This window comes from Delphinus delphis, chromosome X (genome assembly GCF_949987515.2).
Source record: "Delphinus delphis chromosome X, mDelDel1.2, whole genome shotgun sequence".
Classification (NCBI taxonomy): Eukaryota; Metazoa; Chordata; class Mammalia; order Artiodactyla; family Delphinidae; genus Delphinus; species Delphinus delphis.
The window spans coordinates 90,367,278-90,381,715 of record NC_082704.1 but is presented as its reverse complement, the minus strand read 5'-3'; the positions used below and the strand labels follow the sequence as shown (position 1 = coordinate 90,381,715).

Here is a 14,438-nt window from a genome sequence, read left to right as displayed (position 1 = left end):
GTGAGAGGCCCTCGTACCACAAAAAAAAAATCTGTCAGTTTCATTTACCCTTCAGAGCTTTTCTCTTTCTCTGGGTCTGCCAGGTTTGTGGCTCAAGGGGCCTGAAGTGAACCATGGTGTGTGGCGGGCTCCTGGGGGATGCCCCTTCTTGGCACTCCTCTGTTGTGTCGCAGGGGAAAGGAGGGATTAGGGAAAAGAGTAAGTGATTTAGCTGCTTTCCCTGGCAATCTGCTCTTAGTCATTTCTGCTTCTCTGACAGGTGCCAGATGCGCTCTGGGTGACAGGTCTAAACACTGGCTCTCACAAGGGGCAATGAAATGTTTACCATGTGACTCTTGGATATCTTCCAAACCCCACCTCCTCTCCAGCCTTGCTAACCACCAGCTTCCCTCTGTCAACACAGCCACCTCAGTGTGGGGGAAGTACATGCAAATTTGCTCAAGTTTGGCTTCCTTAGAAGCCATTCACATAACCCACATGAAACTCAGGCATTAATGCCATGACCATCCATCAGGCATGCAAACTGCTCCACGGCCAGCCCTGCTCAGAAGGGCCCCCGGGAGGATCAGCAAGTCCTCTCCCTAATTACATTTCAAGACAGGGCCTGGTGCCAGTCTTCACCTCTTGCAGGGACCCCTGATGTCTCTATGGGTGATTCCCTTGGAGTCTCTCCCCTGGCTTGACTTTCATTGTATTTTATAAACTGGTGAAGGAAGACTCTGGGCTATTTTGGGGTGGGGAGGGGAAGGGAACTCGGCAGCCTGCTTCACTTCTCCCATGGCTCTGGACTCTAGCAATGCCTTGCTTTCTCCACTCCCTGGCCTTTCTTATAAATTGCTGCCATTTATGGCAGAGTGTATTCTGCCTATGTTTTCCTCTAGGAGTTTTATACTGTCCAGTCTCACATTTAGGTCTTTAATCCATTTTGAGCTTATTTTTGTGTATGGTGTTAAAGAATGGTCTAATTTCATTGTTTTTTGCATGTAGCTATCCAGCTTTCCCAGCAACGTTTGTTGAAGAGACTGTCTTCCCACCATTGTGTAGTCTTGCCTGCTTTGTCATAGACTAATTGACCATAGGTGCGTGGGTTTACTTCTTGGCTTTTTATCCTGTTCCATTGATCTATATTTCTATTTTTGTGCCAGTACCGTACTGTTTTGTTGACTATAGCTTTGTAGTATAGACTGAAGTCAGGGAGCCTGATTCCTCCAGCTCCATTTTTCTTTCTCAAGATTGCTTTGGCTATTTGGGGTCTTTTGTGTCTCCATACAAAATTTAAGGTTTTTTGTTCTGGTTCTGTGAAAAATGCCATTGGTAATTTGATAGGGATTGCATTGAATCTGTAGATTGCCTTGGGTAGTATAGTTATTTTGACAATATTGATTCTTCCAATCTACGAACATGGATCTGTTTGTGTCTTCTGTGATTTCTTTCATCAGCGTCTTATAGCTTTCAGAGTACAGGTCTTTTGTCTCCTTAGGTAGGTTTATTCCTAGGTATTTTATTCTTTCTGATGCAATGGTAAATGGGATTGTTTCTTGAATTTCTCTTTCTGATCTTTTGTTGTTAATGTATAGAAATGCAACAGATTTCTCTGTATCAATTTTGTAACTTGCAACTTTACCAAATTCATCGATGAGCTCTAGTAGTTTTCCGGTAGCGTCTTTAGGATTTTCTGTGTACAGTATCATGTCATCTGCAAACAGTGACAGTTTAACTTCTTCTATTCTAATTTGGATTCTTTTAGTTTCTTTGTATTCTCTGATTGCCATAGCTAGGATTTCCAAAACTATGTTGAATAAAAGTGGTGAGAGTGGACATCCTTGCCTTGTTCCTGATCTTAGAGGAAATGCTTTCAGCTTTTCACCATTGAGTATGATGGTAGCTGTGGGTTTGTCATATATGGCCTTTGCCTTTATTATGTTGAGGTATGTTCCCTCTATGCCTACTTTCGGGAGAGTTTTTATCATAACTGGGTGTTGAATTTTGTCAAAAGCTTTTTCTGCATCTATTGAGATGATCATATGGTTTTTATTCTTCAGTTTGTTGATATGGTGTATCACACTGATTGATTTGCAGATACTGAAAAATCCTTGCATCCCTGGGATAAATCCCACTTGCTCATGGTATATGATCCTTTTAATGTATTGTTGGATTTGGATTGCTAGTATTTTGTTGAGGATTTTTGTGTCTATGTTCATCAGTGATATTGGCCTGTAGTTTTCTTTTTTTTTTTTTTTTGGTATCTTTGTCTGGTTTTGGTATCAGGGTGATGGTGCCCTCATAGAATGAGTTTGGGAGTTTTCCTTCCTCTGCAGTTTTTTGAAAGAGTTTGAGAAGGATAGGTGTTAGCTCCTCTCTAAGTGTTTGATAGAATTCGCCTGTGAAGTCATCAGGTCCTGGACTTTTGTTTGTTGGGAATTTTTTAATCACAGTTTCAATTTCAGTGCTTGTGATTGGTCTGTTCATATTTTCTATTTCTTCCTGGTTCAGTAGTGGGAGGCTGTACCTTTCTAAGAATTTGTCCATTTCAACCAGGTTGGCCATTTTATTGGCATACAGTTGCTTGTAGTAGTCTCTTATGTTCCTTTGTATTTCTGTGGTGTCAGTTGTGACTTCTCCTTTTTCATTTCTAATTTCATTGATTTGGGTTCTCTCCCTTTTTTTCTTGATGAGTCTGGCTAAAGGTTTATCAATTTTGTTTGTCTTTTCAAAGAACCAGCTTTTAGTTTCATTGATCTTTGTTATTGTTTTCTTTGTCTCTATTTAATTTATTTCTGCTCTGATCTTTTTTTTTTTTTTTTTGCGGTACGCGGGCCTCTCACTGTTGTGGCCTCTCCCATTGTGGAGCACAGGCTCCAGACACGCAGGCTCAGCAGCCATGGCTCACGGGCCCAGCCACTCCACGGCATGTGGGATCTTCCCGGACCGGGGCACGAACCCGTGTCCCCTGCATCAGCAGACGGACTCTCAACCACTGTGCCACCAGGGAAGCTCTGCTCTGATCTTTATGTTTTCTTTCCTTCTACTACTTTGTTCTTCTTTCTCTAGTTGCTTTAGGTGTAAGATTAGATTGTTTATTTGAGATTTTTCTTGTTTCCTGAGGTAAGATTGTATTGCTATAAACTTCCCTCTTAGAACTGCTTTTACTGCATCCCATAGATTTTGAATCATTGTGCTTTCATTTTCATTTGTCTCTAGGTATTTTTTGATTTCCTCTTTGATTTCTTCAGTGATCCATTCTATTGGTTGTTTAGTAGCATATTGTTTAGCCTCCACGTGTTTGTGTTCTTATAGTTTTTTTCTTGTAGTTTATTGCTTATTTTTAAAAATTAATTAATTAATTTGGCTGCGTTGGGTCTTAGTTGCGACATGCAGGATCCTCATTTTGGTATGCGGGATCTTTTGTTGCCGCGCGCAGGCTCTTCGTTGTGGTGCGTGGGCTTCTCTCTAGCTATGGCGTGTGGGCTACAGAGCATGCAGGCTCAGTAGTTGTGGTGCTCAGGCTTAGTTGCTCCGTGGCATGTGGGATCTTAGTTCCCTGACCAGGGATCGAACCTGCGTCACCTGCATTGGAAGGCAGATTCTTAACCACTGGACCACCAGGGAAGTCGCTCTTGTAGTTTATTTCTAACCTCATAGTGGTGTGATTGGAAAAGATGCTTGATATGATTTCAGTTTTCTTAAATTTACTGAGGCTTGTCTTGTGGCCCAGCATGTGGTCAGTCCTGGAGAATGTTCCTTGTGCACTTGAGAAGAATGTGTATTCTGCTGTTTTTGGATGGAATGCTCTATAAATATCAATTAAGTCCATCTGCTCTAATGTGTCATTTAAGGCCTGTGTTTTCTTATTGATTTTCATTTTGGATGATCTGTCCATTGATGAAAGTGGGGTGTTAAAGTCCCCCACTATTATTGTGTTACTGTCGATTTTTCCATTTATGACTGTTAGTATTTGCCTGATACATTGAAGTGCTCCTATGTTGGGTGCATAAATATTTACAATTGTTATATCTTCTTCTTGGATCGATCCCTTGATCATTATGTAGTATCCTTCTTTGTCTCATATAACATTCTTTATTTTAAAGTCTATTTTGTCTGATATGAGTATTGCTACTCCAGCTTTCTTCTGATTTCCATCAGCGTGGAATACCTTCTTCCATCCCCTCACTTTCAGTCTCTATGTGTCCCTAGGTCTGAGGTGAGTGTCTTCTAGACAGCATATATATGGGTCTTGTTTTTGTATCTACTCAGCCAGTCTATGTCTTTTGGTTGGCTCATTTAATCCATTTACATTTAAGGTAACTATCAATATGTGTATTTCTGTTGCCATTTTCTTAATTGTTTTGGGTTTGTTTTTGTAGGTCTTTTTTCTTCCCTTCCTTCCTCTTTTGTTCTCTTCTCTTGTGCTTTGATGATCATCTTTAATGTTGTGTTTGGGTTGCTTTTTCTTTTCTCGTGTGTATATCTATTGTAGTTTTTGGATTTGCTGTTCCCATGAGGTTTTGATATAGCAGTCTATATATGTACAAGTGTTTTTTTTTGTTTCTGTTTTTTTTTTTTTTTTTTTTTTAAAGCTGCTAGTCTCTTTCCCCCCTCCAGAGGAGTTCTTTTAGTATTTATTGCAAAGCTGGTCTGGTGGTGTTGAATTCTCTTAAGCTTTTGCTTGTCTGTAAAGCTTTTGATTTCTCTGTCAAATCTGAATGAGAGCATTGCTGGATAGAGTATTTTTGGTTGTAGGTTCTTCCCTTTCCTCACTTTAAATATACTGTGCCACTCCCTTCTGGCCTGCAGAGCTTCTGCTGAGAAATCAGCCGATAACCTAATGCGAGTTCCCTTGTATGTTATTTGTCATTTTTCTCTTGTTGCTTTTAGTATTTTTTCTTTGTCTTTGATTTTTATCAGTTTGCTTACTGTGTGTCTTGGCATGTTTCTCCTTGGGTTTATCCTGCCTGGGACTCTCTGCACTTCCTGGACTTGGGTGGCTAGTTCCTTTCCCATGTTAGGGAAGTTTTCAACTCTAATCTCTTCAAATATTTTCTCTGGTCCTTTCTCTCTCTCTTCTCCTTCTGGGACCCCTATAATGCGAATGTTGTTGCATTTAATGTTGTCCCACAGGTCTCTTAGGCTGTCTTCATTTCTTTTCATTCTTTTTTCTTTATTCTGTTTGGCAGCAGTGAATTCCACCATTCTGTCTTCCAGGTCACTTATCTGTTCTTCTGCCTCAGTTATTCTGCTATTGATTCCTTCTAGTGTATTTATCATTTCTGTTATTGTATTGTTCATCTCTGTTTGTTTGTTCTTTCATTTTTCTAGGTCTTTGTTAAACATTTCTTGCATCTTCTCGATCTTTGCCTCCATTCTTTTTCCGAGGTCCTGGATCGTCTTCACTATTATTATTCTGAATTCTTTTTCTGGAAGGTTGCCTATCTCCATTTCATTTAGTTGTTTTTCTGGGGTTTTATCTTGTTCCTTCATCTGGGACATAATCCTCTGCCTTTTCGTTTTGTATAACTTTCTGTGATTGTGGGTTTTGTTCTGCAGCCTGCAGGATTGTAGTTCTTCTTGCTTCTGCTGTCTGCCCTCTGGTGGATGAGGCTATCTAAGAGGCTTGTGCAAGCTTCCTGATGGGAGGGACTGATGGTGGGTAGAGCTGGGTCTTGCTCTGGTGGGCAGGGCTCAGTAAAACTTTAAACTGCTTGTCTGCTGATGGGTGGGGCTGTGTTCCCTCCCTATTAGTTGTTTGGCCTGAGGTGACTGGAGCCTACAGGCTGTATGGTGGTGCTAATGGTGGCCTATGGGAGGGCTCACGCCAGTGAGTACTTCCCAGAACTGCTGCTGCCAGTGTCCTTGTCTCCATGGTGAGGTACAGCTGCCCTCCACCTCTGCAGGAGACCCTCCAACACTAGTAGGTAGATCTGGTTCAGTCTCCTATGGGGTCACTGATCTTTTCCTCCGGGTCCTGGTGCATACAAGACTTTATGTGTGCCCTCCAAGAGTGGAGTCTCTGTTTTCCCCAGTCCTGTGGAAGTCCTGCAGTCAAATCCCACTGGCCTTCAAATTCAGATTCTCTAGGAATGCCTCCTCCCGTTGCCAAACCCCCAGGTTGGGAAGCCTAATGTGGGGCTCAGAACGTTCACTTCAGTGGGTGGACTTCTGTGGTATCAGTGTTCTCCAGTTTGTGAGTCACCCACCCAGCGGTTATGGGATTTGATTTTACCCTACCGTCTCATTGCAGCTTCTCCTTTGTCTTTGGATGTAGGGTATCTTTTTTGGTGGGTTCCAGCATCTTCCTCTCAATGGTTGTTCAGCAGTTCTATTGTTTACATTTTTAAAGCAGCTTAGTTGGGGTATGACTGACATACAATAAACTGCATGCATTAAAGTATGCAATTTGATACATTTTGACATATGTATATGCCTGTAAGACCATCACTGCAATCAGGATAATGAACACAGCACGATTAGAATTTCATTAGGAAAATATATATGGCCTAGAAGGAACTACTCTACAATGCTCAGATTATTTATATATAGAAAATTTTATTTACTCTTTTTGAATGTAGTTTCAAAATTTTCTGCAATGTGAACATGTTACTTTGCTGGGCAGAAAAACCTTGAGGAAAAAGTTGGTGACAGTGACTGAGGGTGAGTGGCAGAGTGGTAGGTCAGGAGATTGTACCTTATGGAAACCAAGGAAAGAGAAATTCTTAGTAAGGAAGGCTCAGGAGTTTTAAATCCCATATATTGGTTAATTAAGACTCTACCAGAAAGGATCCAGAGTTTCTTCTGTGGCACATCAACAGTGGAGATAGAAAATAGTGGGTTAAGGAATAAATGGGCTTGGCAGAGTAGAAGAGGAGGGGCCCAAGCCCAGCTGCCAACGTAAGTGTTGACCATAAGGAGGGACACCTCTTCCCCTGAGATCAGAAGTAATGGAGCTAGAGAGAGGGGGAGGTGTTAGAATTTCACGTTGGAAGGTGGAGAGTTGACAGCTGCACTTTTGCCTGTGATAAAAGAGGCAACGTTTTGTCCTACCAATAATGTGACTTACATGGTGTGATGGAAGACATTGGTGAATTTTGTCAGTGGCAACTAGGAAGTGGCTGGTATGAGCAATGTGTACTTGCATTGAATAACTACTTCAGGATGAAGGACCACTGTTTGAAATGGTCTCTATTTCCTTGTTTTGATTTATTTTATCAGAAGAGGAAAAGTGAGTTGTGAGATTAATTCAGTGCTGGAGAAGGGAGAGGTGGGTAAACAAGGAAACAGAGTTAGGTAACATGCTTTATTATTGGAAAAGCAATTGTTAGCTGGAATATAAATTAGGAGTGCCTGCTGTTTAAGAAAAGCATAGGTTATTTTTTATTTTTGGTACATGGTTGATTTTGGTCTATTCCAACTTGGATTATCACATTCTCCTTCCAGCTAATTCTTCACCCAATATTTAGTTCACATTTTTTTAACACTCCATGTGCTAAGCCATTTCATTTTTACAATGGAGTAGTTAAAATAGTTCTTGTGTTTCAAATCAAATGCCGGAAGCAGTGTCTGCACACAATAAGCATTTTACAAATGTACCAAATAGACGACCAGACATTCCTGTGCATCTACAGACATATATAAAACAGGGCATCTTTGAATAATGGCTTTGAGATTCTTTCAGATAGACCCTAATAAGTAAAGGCAGAGTAAACATTATCTGTGGTAGATACTCGGGAAGAAAACTAATTTATAAGTATCCCAGTGTCTCCAGATGGAGGAATAGCCCACCCAACCAAATCAATGACAAATCTGGTGGTATCGTCAGTTCTACACAGATCAGATGACAACCGCAAATAGGTGTTATCTAGTGAAAACTTCCCACCATATTGCGCTTGCTTCCTTCAGGCCTCTTCATGTTTTATTAAAGTCACTAAATAAGTTGCCATTTCCTTAACTTGGCTCTTGGAATGTTCTAAAGTTTGAGAGTCATTGCTTTTCGGAGAGCACATGACGTTATAGAACTTGTTTACCAGCACTAGGTATTTCCTTGGAGGCTTGAGCCTTAGAGAGAGCATATATTTATTTCCACCAATCATGAAAGCTAAAGGAAATTGTCAATGACCAATGTTAAACAGCCTTAATATATTTGCAAAACCCCAGATCTAGTGTTCACTGAAGATTGTTTTTGGCAGGTTTTTTTTTTTTTCTTTTTGTGCTTCCTATATCTACTTTCCTTATTAAAGCTATCTTCATCATCAAAGATTCACTGTCTTGAATTTATATTCTGAAAGATGCCAGCCTATTGTTGATTTATAGAGTATTTCTGTGCCTAAGTTTCAGATCTAAATTTCATCCTTTTATCCGGGAGGAGCTTCATACAGTGGCTGGGTGAAGTGACTTCCATACCCTGTTGCTAGAGTGATATCTCACTGAAGGCTCTTGACCCTTTCCATGCCTCAGTTTCTTCATCTGTAAGATGGTAATAATATGCCAGGTTTATCCTACAGGACTTTTCAGGGATTCAATAAGATTTTTATGGAAAAGCACTTTGGAAAGAATTCAGGATGAATGGATAAAGATATTATATATATATATGTATATATATACATACATATATACATGTATATATACATACATACATATACACACACAATGGAATATTACTCATCCATAAAAAAGAATGAAGTTCTGTCATTTGCAGCAACGTGGATGGATTTAGAAAATATTATGCTTGATGAAATGAGTCAGACAGAGAAAGACAAATACTGTGTGATATCACTTATATGTCCATGCAAGTATGTTTAGGGAGGGAGGATGACAGCTAAAGTCAGGAAAGGGATTATGGGAGGATGATGAGTGACCTTACAGATTCAGAAGATACAACTGTTCATGAAGGCTGTAATGGCATCAGGGAGAAGGTTTTCTGCCTTTAAATAAAGGGACAGGTGAACAGGTAACTGAGTTCATGCAGCTGAAAGAGAGCACTTGAAGGGCAGGAAAAGAGCTTGAACGTGGCGGTGACAAATGAGGGCGTGGCAACAAGAGCTCTCTCCTTTACCACCCTATGTTACTGCCACCCCTTAGAAGGCAGGACCAGGACTTGATTATCAGATTTCTGTGTATGTCTCCCCAGCTATGTGATTTAAAAAACAAACGTGGGTAGACTGTTACGGTGGGAGTGAGAAACGTGTAGGTAGTTAGTATCCCCAGTTAAGGGGCATAGAGCAGTGCTGCTAAGAGTAGCAAGATGTTGTTTGACATTTAAAAATAGATCTAACTCTACCAATTAGTCTGTTCTGCCCATGGTAACCTTATTCAATGCTATGGTGGTAATCATTTCTGGAAAGCTTTGACATATTTTATCATTGAACTGCCAGGTTCACACTTAGCTGTAATTCATTCACAGATAAGTGTGTCTTGTTAACCAAATTATGTTGACTCCCTTGGAAATCTGGTGTGAGGACTTTCTTGTTTCCTGTCTTCATGTGGTTTTATGGTCTCATGACAGACCATTAGCGTGAAGAAAGATTGATTATTGTCTTGGGTGCCAAAACGTAATTTGGCCCCATTTTCATTTTTCTTTTTCATCAGCTGCAGAATCATATGCATTTATCAAAATGGGTGTCATCTGTTTTGAAATTCATGAAGTTAGATTGCACACTTGTCAAACATTTTTTTTCTGGCATTGACAAATACATCAACATCAAGCTTTGCTTAAACTGTTTAGAAATGGAGATGTCCAGGTGAAAGAATGGTGGAATGAAAATGAGAGACTAGGGCCTGGAAGGGCTCGTTCATTCCACCACCATTTTTGAATGCATTCGGTACAAACAGCAAATTGCCAAACATGGACTGAAGCCTGTGGGGGTTGAAGGAATGTGAGGCTGACTCACTTATTGAAAAGTATTTAGTGCTTACAGTGCTCGGCATTGTGCTAGCCACTGGAAACAGTAGCAACAACACCAGCAAAGTCTCTTCCCTCATAGAACTTATATTCTAAAGAGTGTATATGAGATAAAAGAAAGGCACTGTTTAGCCCTTATCCTCAAGGATCTTATAATCTACTTGGAAAGAAAAAAGTAAATGCACTAAGTTAAAATTTCAAAGCAATGCAAAAATGGGGCAAATGAGTAAAGAATGCATTTCAGATGTAGGAGATTGAGGCAAGCACAGTAAAAGAATGACTCCACACTGCCTCTGCTGGAGACTGGCTAGGACACTCCTCTAGGAAGTCACTTAACTGCCTCTGTTTCCCAGAGAAGCGCTCCAGAGACAGTTTTGCTGCTGATTAGAGCTTCTGACTATCCATCCTGAAGGCCATTCACAATGAGTAATCTGGAAGAAAGGCAACCTCTGAACGCAAGTTCAAACAACTACAGCGAATATCATACTAACTAGTGATATATGTGTTCCTTTAAATTAACTAGATAAGACTGTTTCCACTGGAGTTAACGTGGTATTAGAGGTTGTAAGCAATGCAGCAGACAAGGAAGAGTAATGTGGTTTTAAGAATCAAAAGGAGGAAGTTAAATTGTCATTATTTTCAGAAAGTATAATTGCTTACATAGAAAATTCCAGAGACTCAAAAAGCTATTAGAACTATTAAGAAATTGCAACAAGTTTAGTGGATAAAAATAAAATTTAAAAATCCACAATATTCTAATACATCAGCAACAGCCAATTAGAATATGTAATTTTAAGAATGCAATTCATGGGACTTCCCTGGAGGTCCAGTGGTTAAGACTTCACCTTCCAATGCAGGGGGTGTGGGTTCGATCCCTGGCGGGGGAGCTAAGATCCCACATGTCTCGTGGCCAATTAACCAAAACATAAAACAGAAGCAGTATTGTAACAAGTAAAGACTTTAAAAAAATGGTCCACATCAAAAAAAAATCTTAAAAAAAAAAAAGGAATGCAGCCTGCGGGTGCCCGCCGAGCCCTGCCGGGTGCTGGATCCCAGAGTGCCCGGGACGGGGCCCGAGGAGTGGGCACCGGGCCGAGGAAGCAAGTGGTAAGCAGCGCAGACGGCGGACGCTGCCTGAGGTGACAAGGACCGCGAGCGAGATGGTAAAGAACAGGTCCAAGAAGAGCTCGAAGAAAAAAAATCCCAGCAGCAGCAGCAAGTTGCCTCCAGTTTGTTATGAAGTAATTACCTTGAAGACTAAAAAGAAGATGACTGCTGATATATTCCGCCGAAGAAAACCAGCCAACTCCAGCAGCACTACTGTCCATCAGTACCACCAGCAGAATCTCAGTAACAACAACCTTATTCCAGCCCCGAATTGGCAGGTTCCTTATCCCACCATTAGAGAGAGAAATGCGGTGATGTTCCATAATGATTTGATGGCAGATGTACATTTTGTGGTTGGGCCACCAGGTGGGACTCAGCGGTTGCCAGGACACAAATATGTTTTAGCTGTTGGGAGCTCCGTGTTCCATGCAATGTTTTATGGAGAACTTGCCGAAGACAAAGCTGAGATCTGTATACCAGATGTCGACCCTGCTGCTTTTCTCGCTATGCTGAAATACATCTACTGTGATGAAATGGACTTGGCTGCTGTCACAGTCTTGGCCACTCTTTATGCTGCCAAAAAGTACATCGTCCCTCACCTCGCCCGAGCCTGTGTCAATCTCCTGGAGACCTGCCTGAGCGCCAAGAACGCCTGTGTCCTCCTGTCCCAGAGCTGCCTGTTTGAGGAGCCGGGCCTGACCCAGCGGTGCTGGGAGGTGATTGACGCCCAGGCCGAGCTCGCTCTCAAGTCTGAGGGGTTCTGTGATATTGACTTCCGGACACTAGAAAGTATCCTCCGCAGGGAAACTCTGAATGCCAAAGAAATTGTGGTTTTCGAGGCAGCTCTCAGCTGGGCTGAAGTGGAATGCCAGCGACAAGATCTGGCTTTGAGCGCTGAAAACAAGCGCAAGGTCCTCGGGAAGGCGCTTTACTTGACCCGCATCCCGACCATGGCCCTCGACGATTTTGCAAACAGTGCTGCGCAGTCCGGAGTCTTAACTCTGCACGAGACCAACGACATCTTCCTCTGGTACACCGCGGCCAAGAAGCCCGAGCTGCAAAGCCCGCAAGGGCCTCGTCCTCCAGCGCTGCCACCGTTTCCAGTTGTGCGCCTACCGGAGCAACCAGTGGCGCTACCGGGGCCGCTGCGACAGCATCCAGTTCGCCGTCGACAAGAGGGTGTTCATCGCGGGCTTCGGGCTGCACGGCTCCAGCTACGGCTCGGCCGAGTACAGCGCCAAGATCGAACTCAAGCGGCAGGGCGTCGTCCTGGGGCAGAACTTGAGCAAGTACTTCTCAGACGGCTCCAGCAACACCTTCTCCGCGTGGTTTGAGTACCCGGTGCAGACTAAGCAGGACACCTTCTACACGGCCTGCGTGATCCCGGATGGTAATGAGCTCAGCTACTTTGGACAGGAAGGCATGACAGAAGTTCAGTGTGGCAAAGTCACCGTCGGCACTGGAGTGCAGGGGCGGGGGGGAGCAGATCCCCGAATTTATATTCTACGCTTGAGCACGCTTCCCGGAGCAGTGCGGGCTCTGAGGTGCACACCACGCTCCTACTTGCTTGATGCTTAGCTCAGCTGCAGGTTTGCGATCAGCGCAGGTAATTTGTAACGAATGGAGCTGTAGGCAGGTTCAAATTTCTTTCAACCTTTTAATTATGTACAGGCAAAAATGCAGCGTTCAGCTTTTAACTCTATGCCTAAAAGAGCCAAGTTCTCATCAAGGCTTGTGGTTCTTAGAGTTGCGTTTATACATCTGGGGAGATTTTGCGTTCTTCTCCAACTGCCCCACTGACCTCCCAGTTTTGTCCCTCTTAGGACAATTTTTGGATCACTTCAAATTCTCTTTTGGGCTTTATTTTAAGTAGGAATAAATAGTCTAAAATAACAATAACAAGAATTATTTTTAAACAGAACCCCTCCCTCCCCCCAAAACGATAAACCTCATTGTACAATTTTGAAAGACGTTTTGCTTGATAATAAGTAATAATTTAGAAAGTAGACAGTAGTCATGTTTACCTTCTTATTTTATTTCCTTTTAAATATTTTACTTTTGGGCATTGCTTTTTCTTAAATCCTAAATTCGTAAGATTGTTAAATTTTAAATTGGAAAGTGTCAATGTAAAGTAAGTAAGAAATTGCAAGCTTTAGGTCATGACTTTTTGCTACAAACAGATTTATATTCTTTTAGTTTAGAAGACAAAATATTGCAGTACAGAGGCTTCTTTTAGAAGTAACTAAATTATAAAATTTTATTGTCATCAGAAAAAAGTTGCAGGCCTATTAATTTAAACTAAAATGGTTTTGAAAGGAAGCCTAAAAAAGCACCATATGACAAATAGTTTAATTGATGGCATATTATAATACAGAGTTCAAAAAGTCAGATTCTTTTCCCCCTGTTTAGCTTCTGATCCCTGCCATTTGCAGGTTTTCAAAAGTTGTACTGTATAGAATTCCTATTCCCTTTTTCCCATGAAAAGAGGACCAAACGATTCTTTAGATGAATGGAAAAACAATTAGTTTTGTAGCACCACATGTTAATGTAATAAGATACTTTTATTCATTGATTTTTTTTCCCCTGAAATATACTTCACCGGATCTACTTTGACCACATTGTATCTTCTTAGTTAATTATAATTCTGTCCTGTTCCTGGACTGCTAGAATCTGGCCTCTGGCCATCTTAAAGTGCCAATATATGCCTGCAGGGTTTTTAGAAAATGGTCTAGAACCATACTCTTGATGGTACCTAATATTCACTGCCTCAGCATCACATCCAGCTCTCTTATTTGTCCACGGATAATGTACACAAAGGAGGGAAAAGCTCATCAAAACATTCTCCTTCAGCGAAGGCTTGTGCTGGCTTAGTATCCGTGACCCTGGTGGTGTCCACTGTGTTCACTCCCAGTTGAAGTATCCATGTGTTTCTGGGCAGCTTTTCTGCCCAGCGTGATCCTGAGATGGCTTCCCAGCCACCCAGAGTGTGGTCGCTGGCCACCTCCTTCTCCTGTTCCGTGAGCCCAAAGCTGGCTCTGGAGCAGGGATTAGTCCTGGGATGGGTGTCTGCGTGGGTGCCCGTGCGCGTTCAGGTGCGTGCCAGCTCAGGAATTGTCTCTTCCCTGCCTGGTCAGTGAGGGCTGGGACAGAAATGGTCCCCCTGCTGGCCCCAGCTGGGCCCCACTGAGTGATTACCTGTGCTTTTGGGCCACCTCTCCCCCTGTAGACGTGGGCTTGTTGCTTCGGCTGGCTTCCCTGATGGAGGAGAACACTGGATTACGGGAAATGTTTTAATCACCTTTACCATTACCTATGTCTGTTAGCGTAGATGATCAAAAGCTATTACGGTGATTATAGATGAGTATTCCCAGGACAACTTTCCAAAATTATCTAACAATTATTTCTTATTAGCGAGATGACAGATAGTAGTTTTGGCAAA

At 42.0% G+C, this 14,438-nt stretch overlaps 1 pseudogene; it reads left to right on the top strand.

Moving 5' to 3' along the window:
- The first annotated feature begins 10,932 nt into the window (after nt 1-10,932).
- On the top strand, nt 10,933-12,577 carry LOC132418217 (BTB/POZ domain-containing protein 3 pseudogene; annotated as a pseudogene).
- Nucleotides 12,578-14,438: the final 1,861 nt, after the last annotated feature.